This window comes from Callospermophilus lateralis, unplaced genomic scaffold (genome assembly GCF_048772815.1).
Source record: "Callospermophilus lateralis isolate mCalLat2 unplaced genomic scaffold, mCalLat2.hap1 Scaffold_996, whole genome shotgun sequence".
In the NCBI taxonomy this organism is placed as follows: domain Eukaryota; kingdom Metazoa; phylum Chordata; class Mammalia; order Rodentia; family Sciuridae; genus Callospermophilus; species Callospermophilus lateralis.
The window spans coordinates 169,660-183,822 of record NW_027518165.1 but is presented as its reverse complement, the minus strand read 5'-3'; the positions used below and the strand labels follow the sequence as shown (position 1 = coordinate 183,822).

Genomic DNA, 14,163 nt, shown 5'->3' with positions numbered 1-14,163 from the left:
TGTGCTGAGGCATCACCAAGAATGAATGGGCATGTGAGAATAGAAAAGAATAGAATCAGACTCCCTACATCACTTCATACACAAACACACACACACACAGACACACACCCTCAAAATATATCACAGAACTCAATACAAAATTAAAATTACAGACTCCTAAAAAAAACAGGAATACGTTATTTTGGCCTTACATTTAAAAGTGGTTACTAATTTAAGGCACTAGCTATGCAATGAAAGAAGTAATAAGTAAATTAAACTTTATTGAAAATTATAGCTTTTGAGCATCAAAGAATGCACTAAAAAATGAATTGACAACTCACAGAATGGAAGAAAATATTTGCAAATCATAGATTATAACTCAGAACTGATTGTTACCCCAATACAGAAAGAACTTTACAACGAAACAACAAAGAAAATCCAATAAAAAAGTATCCAAAGACTTGAATATGCACTTCTCTAAAGATCATTATGTTTCATAAGTAGTCATCCTTTATCATTTATCATTTAGGAATTGCAAATCAAAGTCATAACAAGAGAACACTTTATGAGTAGATGGATGGCTACAATCAATGGCATATGTTCTCAGGGACAAGGATACACTGTGACCTGGTGATGAAATGTAAAAGATGTGCCTGCTTTCTAGCACAGTCTGGAAACTCCTTCCATATTAAACACAGACTTACTAAATGACCCAGCAATACCACTCCTAGGTGTACATCCAAGAGAAACAAAGTTATATGCGTGTTCACAGCAGCATTATTCAAATAGCCAAAAAGTATAAGTGACTAAGTCAACAAACAAAATAGTTTAATAAATAAGGCATATCCATCTAATGGAATGTTTTTCTGCAATAGTAAGGAATGGAGTACTGATGACATGCCATGACATGAATGAACCTTGAAAATATTATGCCAACTCAAAGAAGCCAGTCACAAGAAGACAGGGTCTCACTAAGTTGCTTAAGGCACTGATTTTATCCTTGATGAAGGAAGGGTCACTTGGCACTTTGTCCCCCATGCAGACAGCCACACACCTCTCCAGGCACAGTTAGAAACATGTTTACTGAAAAGTTCCTGGGAGAAGCCAGGTTTCACAGCATGCTTTGTATGGTCCTCTCCCAAGTTCCTTGATGCCACAATTCCTTTCAACACCTGTTTCTCTACTAGGTTCTCCAGACAGAAGGTAGCATCTTTTGGAATATTCCTTGTCATGCTATGCCATTAACCAGCCCAGACTTTTCCATTCCTGCCTTCCTCTGGACCTCACCAGAGAGCCACTTTCAAGGTTGCTCAGGGCAGAGCACACTACTCTCAGGGAGCACGCCCTGCAGCCTCAGAAGATGCTCTTCTTAGAGGCATGGGATAATGGAAGAAAGGGGACTCAGGAAAAAGTGCATCATGTAATTTATATCAGAGAATTTTTCTATGGATACATAAAATATATTCATATTTTGAATAGAGGTTTACATGTTCCAAAGGAATTGTCATTTCTTATTTCCAGGAATCTGTAACTTTAAAACTCTAACAATAGGAGGCCACGTTTGTCATATTTTTGACCTTCATAAAGTTGTATGTTGAAAAAAAAAGTTGCATGTTGTCCTCTGACCCAATATTAATATAGCTAATGCCATAATGACTCATTCAACCAAAATTTCAGGCAAGGATTTATGAACAGCATGCCATCACCAACCAAGCACTCCCAAATGAATCCTCAAATGGACACCTCACCAGGCTGGATATCCCGGGATGTGGAACCATCTAAAACACCTATTGAAATTAGGCCACCTGCCATCCTTACTGAGAACCCACCTGTCTGTTTTCCTTTAGACCCACAGCTCCCTCACTGGTACCCCTGAGTTGTTTATTTTCCATTTTACATGTTTGATTGTGGTTAAAATATACATGACATGAAATTTGCTGTTAACCATTTTTAAAAATATTTTTTAGTTGTAGATATACATAATACATTTTTTTTATATGTGGTGCTGAGGCTTGAACCCAAGACCTCACATGTTCTAGTGAGTGCTCTATCACTGAGTTACAAACCCAGCCCTCATTTTTTTAACATACAATCCTTTTACTCAATATGAATACTCTCTAATCCATAGCATATTTGAGATATATTGATATCCCTGAGTGTATAAATTTAATTCATTTCAACAAAATTCTACCAAACCCATTTCCTTCTATTGTAGAAGAGTCGATGCTCGCCAAGTGCAAAGAAATATTTCAGGCCTTTGGTAAAACCACTATAGAATCAAAGAATCCCTGTAATGAATACAACATTAGAAAATAATTCAGGTCTAATTGTTATTGGTTATATATTTTGGCTTGTATTTGTTTAATAATGGAGATATTCTCATTTTCTTTTAGATTCTTGTTAGTGGTTATTAAAATATAATCATGAGCTGGGATTGTGGCTCAGTGGCAGAACTCCTGCCTAGCATGTGTGAGGCACTGGGTTTGATTCTCTGTACTACATATAAATAAGTGAATAAAGTAAAGGTCTATCAACAACTAAAAAAAGTTTATAAATAAAACACTTAATCATATACCTATTAGTTTCATTCCCTTGTACTATATTTCTCCACATCAGTCATATAAAAAGACTATTTTTTTAATTATGACAGCTCAAATATCAAGAAGAGGATTCTTCTTAGTCATGGGAATTTTTATTTTTATAATAATAGCCCAATTATTTAGGTAAAGTACATATAAGTATGTACTGTATATATTTTGGTGATGCTCCATGAGTGTTTCCTGGAGGAGGTGGAGGAAGAAAAGGTCCTCTTCTCATGAACCGACTCCTTGGATCCACAGAAAACAATGGACCTCTGATTGGAGGGAAAGATGAGAAAGAAAAGCCAGAGCCAGTTGCTTGGTTTTCAGCAGGGAGAGTTAAATCATGTACATTTGAATCACCTGGATCAACTTTGGTATCATTTCTACTAGATTCCATTTCTGAATATGTAGGCCCATCCATTTTATCCAAAGACAGCATAGTGGAACTTCTGAGTTCTGCTGATCCAGACAATCTACCAAATTTAGAATAACATCCATCTTGCCTTTGTAGAGGAAGATGTGGATCAGAATATGGTTGACCTGCTGAAGGGATCATTATCCTATGGGCCTGTTCCCATGGATGTTCCAGGGGCCATATGTCAGAAGGCGCTCTCTGAGGATAAGTTGACTTATCACCGTTTGATTCTCTTCTTTCATTGCTAGTTGGATGGTCCAGAGGATTCTCTGGGCCCCTTGAGCCACTTTCTCCTCTTACTGGCACCAAAGTTGAGGGTATGAGTGGAGCCTTCTTTTCCAAATGAGAAGGTCTTATTTCACATGAATGTTGACCCAATGGTGAGGGACCATTTGGAGAATTCTTTTTGCCAAAGGCTATATTTGAAGCATCAAGCACAGAAGGATCTTTTTCTACAAGCTTAAATTATAACTCTATTCGAGTTAATTTTTGTATATTGTGAGCATTTTTTCCTTAAAATATTGAGGTATCTTTCAGCACTCCTAGCTGCCAACTCATTACCATGAGCTTTTTTTTCTCATAGTAAATAATGTGCCCCTGATAAAAACAAATGGTTCTCTCCAATTCTTCTTCAAGACCTTTTTGATCGCTTTCTATTGGTCTCCAGCAGTTTAGTTGTATGGCTGATCTTTTCTTCCTCTTTGAAAAGTTTCTCTTATTGCTCTACCTGGTAATTTTTCTCTCCTATTTTCTTTGGAGTTTCATTACATTTTCTTGATATAATTCCATCATGACTTTAAATTTCAGCTGAAGATTCTGATTCTCACTTTCAAACTGTATATTTTCTGTTTGCAAAGATGCTTGTTCTGTCTTAAGATTTTTAATATGTTCTATTAAGTCTTCCTTTGTTTCAATTACTTCAGATAATAAAGTAAAAATTTGATTTCTTTCTCTTCCTAAGGTTTTAAAAGAGGCCTTTAACTTTGAATCATAAACCAGTGTCTTCCAAGAACCTTTTGGCTGATCTTCTAAGTGAGCACTAATTTCTGATTAACTCTTCAATTCCAATTCCAAGTAACCATCATCTGTTAGGACTTTTTCAAGCACGGGAGCCAAATCTTTTATCTGCAGTAAGTGTTCAGTCAGAGAATCAATGTGATATTATTTGTCTCCTAGAATTTGTTCTGCATGTACTTTAGAGTGTTCAAATATAATTTTCTGTTTAGTAAGGCCATTCACTTTTTCTTTCTATACTTCAACTTCTTGTAAAAGCTGTTTATGACTTTCCTGAAGTCATTCAAAGCCTCTTTTATTGCTACTTTAATTTTTTCTGTATTCATTTGAAATATTTTCAAGGTTGTTTTAGCTTCAGGTATTTGTGATTTAAGAAATTTTGATTCATCTTCTAGGGACTTAATCCGTTTTGATATATCCACCATCAGTTTATCCTGTTGAGAATATTTAGTTTTCTCTTCTTTTAGCTCATTTTCTAGAAAGAGTATTTCATCCTCAAGTTTAGATATGGACCTCTCCAGGATTTTATATATTGCCTCCAAGTTTTCTGTTTTTACTGACTTTTTCACCAAAATGACATCCTTTAAAGGTGACTCTAAGCCTTCATACGCTTTTTGAACAAGGCTAACATTTTCAAGTAATTGACATTTTTTTGAATTAGTCCAAAAAGTTTTAGAGCAAGTTTTTTTTTTTTTATCTTCTCATGTAATGCCTGCTTCTCAGAGACTGATAACATCTCCACAAAAACAAGAGAACAACAAAAAATCCAATAGCTGTACATATCACCAACTCCCATGGACAGCCATAAGGACTAGGGTGTGTTTCCATGTCTTCAGTCAAGGTAGACCACAACCCTAGTTACTTCTCCCAGGACAACCCCCAAGTATGGCTGAGAGATAGTTGTTGCCTCTCCATCTTGCTAACGCTACTTTGGCTATTCCCTCCACAACCATACAATCCCCAGGTACACCAAAATAGTCTGTGAACACTCAGGCCTTTGGTCAGGAGAAAACCTGCACCAGGCAATGGAGCAGACCATTTTGTACCAGTGAGTGGCGGGGAGGGGCTGTGGGCATGGGCATGGGCATCCCTGGTCATGGGATCTCAGGGGCCTAGCACACTTACACTGCTTGTCAGGGAAGTCTTGGTCCCTCCACTATGCTATAAATTCTGAACCAGTGAAGGTTTATGACAGTCCAAATCAAACCAGAGAAAAGTCCTCTCCAGGTCACCCACCCATTGATTTGTTTTAGGCCAGGCTAAGGCAGAACTTATTATGTGCCATTCTATATGGTCATAATATCACTCAGTTTGGTGTAGCTAAAATTCTACAGCTCTGTAAATTTTTGAAAGAGTTAGTACACCATATATTTATTTTTATACCACTTGCCCTTTTGTTTTAATTACTCATTTCTTTTCTCCCCTCCTGTCCCTGCTCTTTATCCTTCCTTCCTTTCTTCTTTTTCCCTTTCCTTTTCTTTCAGTGTTGGGGGTTAAACTTCAGGGCCATGTACATGCTGGACAAGCTCTCTACCACTGAGCCTTGTTGACAATTTCTACAGAAGTCATCTGAATCATTCCATAGAAAAACTCTTGTGTTAGACATTTGAAAAACAATTTGAGAAGAGTTGCAGACATGGGAATAAATCAGTTTTGATAAGTTGTTTTAAAATAGTATATGATATGTAATGTTTCTAAAAATAAATTGAGTTGGTTTTCATGTCAGTTTTTGTAGACAACTATTTATTTAAGAGTCTTTGAAATCTTTTTTTCAGATGTTCTTTTCACTTCTCACAGGATATAAACACTTCTAAGACAGCTGGTCATTATAAATATATATCAAAGAGAAGGATAAGATAAGTGAGATCCTGCCTCAAACAAAACAAAATAAAATGTTGTGTGGGATTCTCCCACAAACAGGAGACACCAGGGTATTCAACTGGAAGCAGTGTTTATTTGTGTGCATCTAGCCTCAGTGGATTCTTATCTGAAGGCTGAATATTTACTGTAGAAAGTGATCTCTTATATATTCTAGTTAGTTTCCTTTTACATACTAGTCTTTGTCTTCATATGAGGTAATAGACATTCCTGACTGGACATTCTATTTCTATACTACAAAGTAGCAAGAATGTTCAAGATTGATTTCTGGAGGGCTCACAATGATACAGATTGCATCATGTTCTTTTTCTTTTCTTCTGAGATATCTCTACCATAAAATGTAGCTCAGTGGTAAAGCATCCCTGGTGTCTATTCCCAGTACCAAACCAAAGCAAACCAAATAAATGCATATGCACTTAATTTAGGGCAGAGAGTTTAGCATTTTAATGAGTTATAGTGAGCAAAGTTTACTCTAGGTCACTTAGAAGAGCAGCTGTGTATCTTTGACTGGTTTTAAGGCCTTTTCTAAAGAGCAGATTCTGAAACAAAGAAACAACTTCAAGTGAAGTTAGCTGTGAGCAACTCTCTGCCTGCAATCACAAGTGTTCCAAAGTTCCTGCCTGTCAGCTGAACACTTTGTAGGCTATTTCCTACTGGGGAGAAAAGTCTTAAGGGGGAGAAAACTTGAATTCTTGGGTGATTCCCTTCTTCTTTGGCTATTCTAATCAACTTTCTGTCAGTACCTCCAGTATCTAACATGCAGAGAGTTTGAATAGCCTCCAAATCTGGATCTTTGAGAACTGATCCTGGCCCTCACCTCACCCCACATTCCTTGGTTGTTTTCTGAAGCACCTCAATACCCGGGTTTTGGAGGATTTCACTTTCTTCCATCTCTATGGCCTCCAGTTTACTGAAATTCTATACAATTTCAGCACATTGTAGTACCTGAAATTAGGAAGGAGTTTCTCCAGGCAGGAGATTCAGCCTTTCTAGCAGGCTATCTTGACCTTGAACCTACATAAGGCAGTCCCTTTAGGGCTACCCAGTAGACCACATTTGGGCTATTACTTTTGGGGTTGAGTGTTAGCAATTGTTGCCAGAAAGGCATTTGTCCCTTGTTCCCAGGATCTCCCTCGCTGAGGTAGTACTTACTATTTGATGGAGGATGGAGTCTATCTAGGTGCCCACCACTCACTTTTCTCACCTCCTTTGCCAACTGGTATCAGAATCAGCTTTCTCTCACACAGCCCATTGCCCAAGGCCCCGATGACCCAGGAGGCTTTAGAGGCTAGTTCTATAGGAGGGGTGAAGCCATTCTGCATTCTGCAAAGAGACACCTCTGTTCTTAGAGGCTGTAGTGATAGGAACCACCTGCATGTTTTCTTCTAGACCATCTTAACAGTGGGGTTGTGAGGGATGCAGTCAGGAGTTCCTTTAAATCAGCTGTCAATTATGGCTAGAGATAGACCCAGGAGCCTGTAGTCTTGGGCAAGAGAGAAGAAAGAATATTGGTTCCTTCTATACAATTTCAGCACAACTTTTTATTTCTCTGGTTGTACCCGATGTAACAGCGCACTATATGAGCATTCATATATGTACCTAGGTTAATGATGTCCATCTTATTCTACCATCTTTACTCTCCACATGCTCCCTTTCATCCCTCCCTCCCCTTTTCCCCATCATAGTTCCTCCATTCCACCCCCCCATTATGGATCAGCATTCAGTTATCAGAAAGAACACTCAGCCTTTGGTTTTTGTTGTTGTTTGGAATTGGCTTACTTCACTGAGCATAATATTCTCCAGCTCCATTCATTTACCTACAAATGCCATAATTTTATTCTCTTTTAAAGCTGAGTAATATTCCATTGTGTATACATACCACAGTTTCATTATCATTTCATCTATTGAAGGGCATCTATGATGCTTCCACAGCTCAGTCATTGTAAATTGAACTGCTATAAACATTGGAAGCATTACTAAGCATAATCCCAGCCCACATTAACCATTTTTAAGTGCAAATAGAATTCAGAAGTGCTCAGTACATTCACTATCACCACCATCTATTGCTAGACTTCATTTTCATAACAGAAACTCTGCACCCATGAAATACTGCCACCCCATTGCCCATCATTCAGTCCCCTGCTTTCTGTTTCTGTGGATTTAATGTCTCTATATACATCATCTAAGTAGAATTACATAGTAAGTGTCCTTTTGTGATTGTGTGACTACACTTAACAGAATGTGGGATGAATTATATTCCATTGTGTGGATGGACAACATGTTTATCCATTCCTCCATCAATGGATGCTTACATTTCTTCCACTCTTCAGTTTTGGGAAATTCTTACTTGGCATTTCTGGAAGCTTGAGCAGTAGAGGAGGTGGGGAATCTGCAGGAAATGAGCTGTGGTTGGGATCTCATGGGTCCATTAATTCCACCTTGATCTAATCTGTAGGCAAGAGGAGACATGAGCTGATCCAGGTGAGGGAACCTGCAATTAGCACAGATGCTACAGGTAAGGCCAGAACAACCTCTTGACTCTAAAGAATGAGGAAATTATGAAACTCAAAGACAGACTTGACAAGAGGGCCTACACCTAAGGAAAGATGAAGTTGCACCACACAAAGAACACTAAGAAGAAATGAATGTGAGTGAAGGATGAGCAAAGCTCAGGTACACCCTTTTTCCCAACATCACAGGTGGCACTTGCCATCCTTTGTTGATCAGTTGGTAAGAAGAAGGCTTAGTGTCTACAAGATTTGATCATTCCAATTCCAAGATCACTGTTACTTGCTCCATTTAACAGAAGAATACCATTTTACAGACTTTCCTTTTAAGGACTTAGAAGTTCCCTGAGTACAAGAGCTAAGTCTAATCCTTGCATGTTCCAAGGTGCCTCATGCATAGTCAGCACTGGGGCTTTCTGCAGTGTCAGACTGAGGGCAGAGGTCAGGCCCAAGAAGCAAAATTTAGGAATCCATCAGTTGAAAGAAGATGCAAGTCACTGGGAATATTGGTCATCCATTATTCAGAGGTGGCAATAGCCTCTAACAAGCCCCCAGGGGCATTTCCATATATCTTTTCAATATAAAGGCCAAACAAAGAAGGCACATTGCCAACAAGTTGGTGCATCCCCACAAGCAAAAGTTTATGACCTTGATTATAAAGTTGCACCCCCTTTCTCCACAGTAAAGCCTTAACTGGTCTTCTCCAGAATCTTTACCATGGCTGATTTTAGGATTTCCAGCAAAAGAGTTCAATGTAGATAAACTCTCTATTTTTGTGTCACCTGTTTACTTGGCCACTGGCCAAGAAGATACCAGCACGTCAAGTGCTGGACACCCGCTTACTAGTTTTTCACAAACATATCCAATATAGTAGTTTGTAGAAATGTGTAAACAAAGCCTCTGGCCTTGAGCTGGGCTTCACAGAGATGTCTGCATTTTTAAGATAAGAGAAATTACTAACTGGGCTCTATAGTAACAGCTGGCAGGGGGAGGAAAGAAAGGGGAGAAGAAGAATCTCTCCACTTTTTAGGTGTTGTCCTTGAAGGGTTAACTTGCCCAAAACACTGAGAGAAAAAGCTGCTTTTATCTGAAGTTCTGTAGACTGCAAACTTCTAAGCCTCTCCCCTTACATGCTGGGTATAAAACTTTGAAACTACCTGAACTCAGGGTTCAGGGAATTGATAGATTACAGAAAAACTGTGCCCTCTGAACCTGGCTGCAGCCAAATAAAATTGCTTCTTGATATCTTCAGGGCCTCACTTCATCTGTTCCTACAACAATCCAGGCAGCCCTCTCTGTTTTGCTCTTGCAAATGAAACTCTTGTAGATAACTATAATAAGTCATATGCTGGATTATCTCTCACTGACCTTAGAGTTATAGTTAATTCTACCTATAACCAGAGACTGCCCCATGGGAAATGCAAAAAACCCTTGCTACCAACGTACCCAACAATGCTTTTTGGAACGTTCCCCCCTGATAATGATAACATCCCATAGAATCAATGTGTTACTGCCATACCTTCTCTGGGGAAGAACAACATCTATGTGCCTGGGTAAGTGCAGCCCCCTGGAATGTAACTATTTCACCCAAAAATCATATGGGCTACTTCAGTAACTGCTATGCAGAACAAGCCATTACCAACGGGTATGCAGGAAATCAGTATGGCATGATGGATATCACACCAATTTTGCTAGCTGCTAGACCCATCAAATGGACAGCAGCCAGCTGGATAAATGGGTGTATATTGAGTCCATACCCTGACCATGGATTTTGACAATTGCCTTGGTAAGGTTATGCATAGTCATAAAATAATTAGCATCCCAAGCACCCTTAATATACTATATATTATATATTCATGGATTTGTCTTTGTGCCAAATTATGCTTGTACCCACTAAGCACAAGTTTGTGTTACACCACTCTTTGCCAGGCTAATAATCAATGATACTGATGGCATAAATATCACTAAGACAGAGATCCCTTATGCAGTAAATATATCCTGCTGGCTAACAAATTGTCTAACCCATGCTATGAAAGCTAAATGTCTATTTATTCTCAGAGTGTCCCCAGCAGTCTGACTTCCAGTGAACCTGTCTGGAGAGTGGAGGAGTCCATGGGACATGGAGATGAAGAATCTTCTAAATGAGATACTACACTGGACAAGGTAGGCAATTAGACTTATCATCACTGGGATTACTGCCCTGGTTGCCACCATTGCCGCCACAACCACTGCTGCTGCTTCACAAACTCAGAGCATCTAGACTGCTCAGACTATAAAAAATTTGTCTACTACCATGGCAGAAGCCTATGCCATTCAAAATGACTAAATATATTGTCTCAAGCCGCTATCTTAGTCATTCAGCAAGAACTAGACCTCTACCAGGAAAAACTAGATATTCTGTTTATGTTGCAAAGGCTCACTTGTGACTCTAAATTTTAGGGTATTTGTGTCACCCAATATGCTGTATCTGAAAATGTAACCTTACACTTCTCCAATTTTTCTTAGTATATTAATGGTGTTTGGTATGCTAACTATTTTATGACTATGCATAAGCTTACCAAGACAATTGTCAAAATCAATGGACAAAGGTGTCTATCTTGAAAACCTTTTTTTGCTTCCATGAATTGACTGAACATTGGAAAAACCTGATAGCTGAATTAACTAATTCTTATAAAGCGATTACCCTGTCCCTACTGTTCATAATAGTGATAATATTTTCTCTTGTTGTGAGATGGTCATGTAACCATGTGAAGACAATACAACAAAAAACAGCAATGCTGGCTGAAATCTTTGCAGCAGAGTAAGAGTGGGAAGATGTGGGAAAAAGTGCATGAATTACTGCATACATGGCATGTGTTAACAGCGACTGAGTGGCAGGCCACTCACCTTGTGCTAGGCATCTGAGTGACAGGCCACTCCCTCATGCTAGGCTTGGCTTGTGAGAGGCACAGCCCTGGGCCATATGTTGCAGTTTGTGTGCTTGCTCCATGGCCCACTTATTGATTGGTTGCTACAAGGAAAGTTAGCAGACATTGCATTGGTGGTTGCCTGTAATCTGCTTAGCTACTGCCTGAGTATAAATACATGGTAACTGTGCAATAAAATGAGACCTGTTTTCTGTTTGGTCTCTGGAGATCTTGATTAGTGACTCTGAAGCCACACTCTCTTCGACCCTGTTCTGTGGACCTCCTTGTTGGATGAGGCCACACATAACAAAGAGAGTTAAACATTATTTTCAAAATCACATACTAGTATGTGGCTAGGATAAAACTTGTTTCTTGGTCTGTCATCAAAATAGAAAGAGCTACTTCTACTTGAAGCTATCTTGCTAAAATCTTGGTAGTCTCCCTAAAGATTAGGTAGTCTTTGAAAACAGACCTATACAGAGAGTCTGACATAGTAAAAACAAAAATAAAATATAACAAAAAATTCAAAAAAAAAATGCTGAGGGACCTGCCATTGTCCAGCATCGACTGTGGAAGCTTGAGGGCTTGGAGAAACCACTTCAAAGATGGTTTCAGAGAACAACATCTGCTTTATTGTACAGCAAAAGATAGCTTTTATAGTGGATATGTGCCAATTTACATATAACAGTCATGATAGACCAGAAGTGATACATAATATATCATCTTATGGGAATCCAGACACCAAGAGTCTAGAAATTGACATGTAGGCTGAACTTGCACCTACAGAGGAAATACTCCTTGTTAAAGAGGCAACAAAATTGGACTTGCCATTATTGTGACAGCATTTTGTCCCAAAACATAGCATTCTATCTTAAGATTTCCCTGGTGAACAATGAGCAAGACCCCCAGGTAAGTCCAAGATCAGGGCCTGAAACAGTTCTCAACTCTAAGTCTTGAACACCCTGAGTTGTTAAGACAATTTTTTGTTCAGCTTCAGGCATACAGTTAATAAGACTTTTGATAGCAAACAAGGTTAACAATAGAAGTATACCTAATATGTCATATGTTAACAGACTGTAGGGATTAAACCATGAAACTAACTTTTGTCATTGGTCAAGCAAGTGTGTAGCCCACCCTTAAAAGAAAGTGGAAACCACAGGCATCTTAATTTGAATAGAATTAGTTTTTACAATTTGGGCAGTCAGATTGAAGAGATTTTGTTGGAATTGATTGTCTCAAGTTCCATGAATATAATTTGAGACAATAGTTTAATTTTATAGAGAATCATTTCAGGAAAATTGAGTTCAATAAATGTGCATAAAATACACATCACAAAGCAGTCTTTAAGTCTGATGTAGAGCTTTGATTTTTTTATTTATATATGACAGCAGAAAGCATTATAATTTTTACTACACATATATAGCACAATTTTCCATATCCCTGGTTGTATACAAAGTATATTCACACCAATTTTTGTCTTCATACATGTGCTTTGGATATTATTGATCATCACATTCCACCATCATTTATAGTCCCATGCCCCCTCCATTATCCTCCAAAACCTCTGCCCTATCTAGAGTCCAACTATTCCTCTCATGCTCCCTCTCCCTACCCCACTATGAATCAGCCTCCTTATATCAAAGAAAACCTTCGCCATTTGGTTATTTTGGATTGACTAACTTCACTTAGCATTATCTTCTTTCACACCATTCATTTACCTGCAAATGCTGATTTTATTCTCTTTTATTGCTGAGTAAAATTTCATTGTGTATATATGCCATTTTTTAATCCATTCATCTATTGAAGGGCATCTAGGTTGGTTCCACAATTTAGCTGTTGTGAATTGTGCTGCTATAAACATTGATGTGGCTGTGTCCCTGAGGTATGCTGTGTTTAAGTCCTTTGGGTATATATCCAGGAGAATATAGCTTGGTCAAATGGTAGATCCCTTCCCAATTTTTCAAGAAATCTCCATACTGCTTTCCATACTAACTTCCAGATTGGCTACACCAATTTTGAGTCCCACTAGCAGTAAACAAGTGTACCTTTCCCCCCACATTCATGCCAACACTTAGTGTTGTTTGTATTTTTAATAGCTGCCATTCTTACTGGGGTGAGATGAAATATTAGAGTGGTTTTGATTTGCATTTCTCTAATTGCTAGTGATGATGAACATTTTTTATGTATGGATTGATTGATTGTACATAATCTTCTGAGAAGTGTCTATCCAGGTCCTTCACCCATTTATTGATTGTGTTATTTGATTTTTTTGGTGTTTAGCTTTTTGTGTTCTTTATTAACCCTAGAGGAGAGTGCTATATCTGATATGAGAGGGGTAAATACTTGCTCCCAAGATGTGGACTCTCTATTTACCTCACAGATTGTTTCTTTTGTTGAGAAGAATGTTTTTTTAATTTGAGTTCATTCCAACTATTGATTCTTGATTTTAATTCTTGTGCCACAGGAGTCTTATTAATGAAGTTGAGGCCTGATTCCACATATGAAGATTAGGGCCTACTTTTTCTTCTATTAGTTCCAGGATCTCTGGCTTTATTCCTAAGTTCTTGATCAATTTTGAGTTGAGTTTTGTGCATGGAGAGAGAGAGGGGTTTAATTTTGTTTTGTTGCATATGGATTTCCAGTTTTCCCAGCATCATTTGTTTAAAAGGCTATCTTTAATTCAATGCATCTTTTTGGCACCTTTGTCTAATATAAGATAATTGTAATTTTGTGGGTTAGACTCTGTGTCCTCTATTCTGTACCATTGGCCTACCAGTCTGTTTTGGTGCCAATACCATGTTGTTTTTGTTACTATTGCTCTGTAGTATAGTTGAAGTTCTGGTATAGTGATGCCACCTGTTTCACTTTTTCTGCTAAGGATT

The 14,163-nt window shown here is 38.3% G+C and overlaps 1 pseudogene; it reads right to left on the bottom strand.

Annotated features, from left to right (window-relative positions):
• Window positions 1–2,694: 2,694 nt before the first annotated feature.
• The window catches only part of LOC143641367 (cTAGE family member 15-like), a 113,063-nt pseudogene continuing 101,594 nt past the window's right edge, over window positions 2,695–14,163 (bottom strand).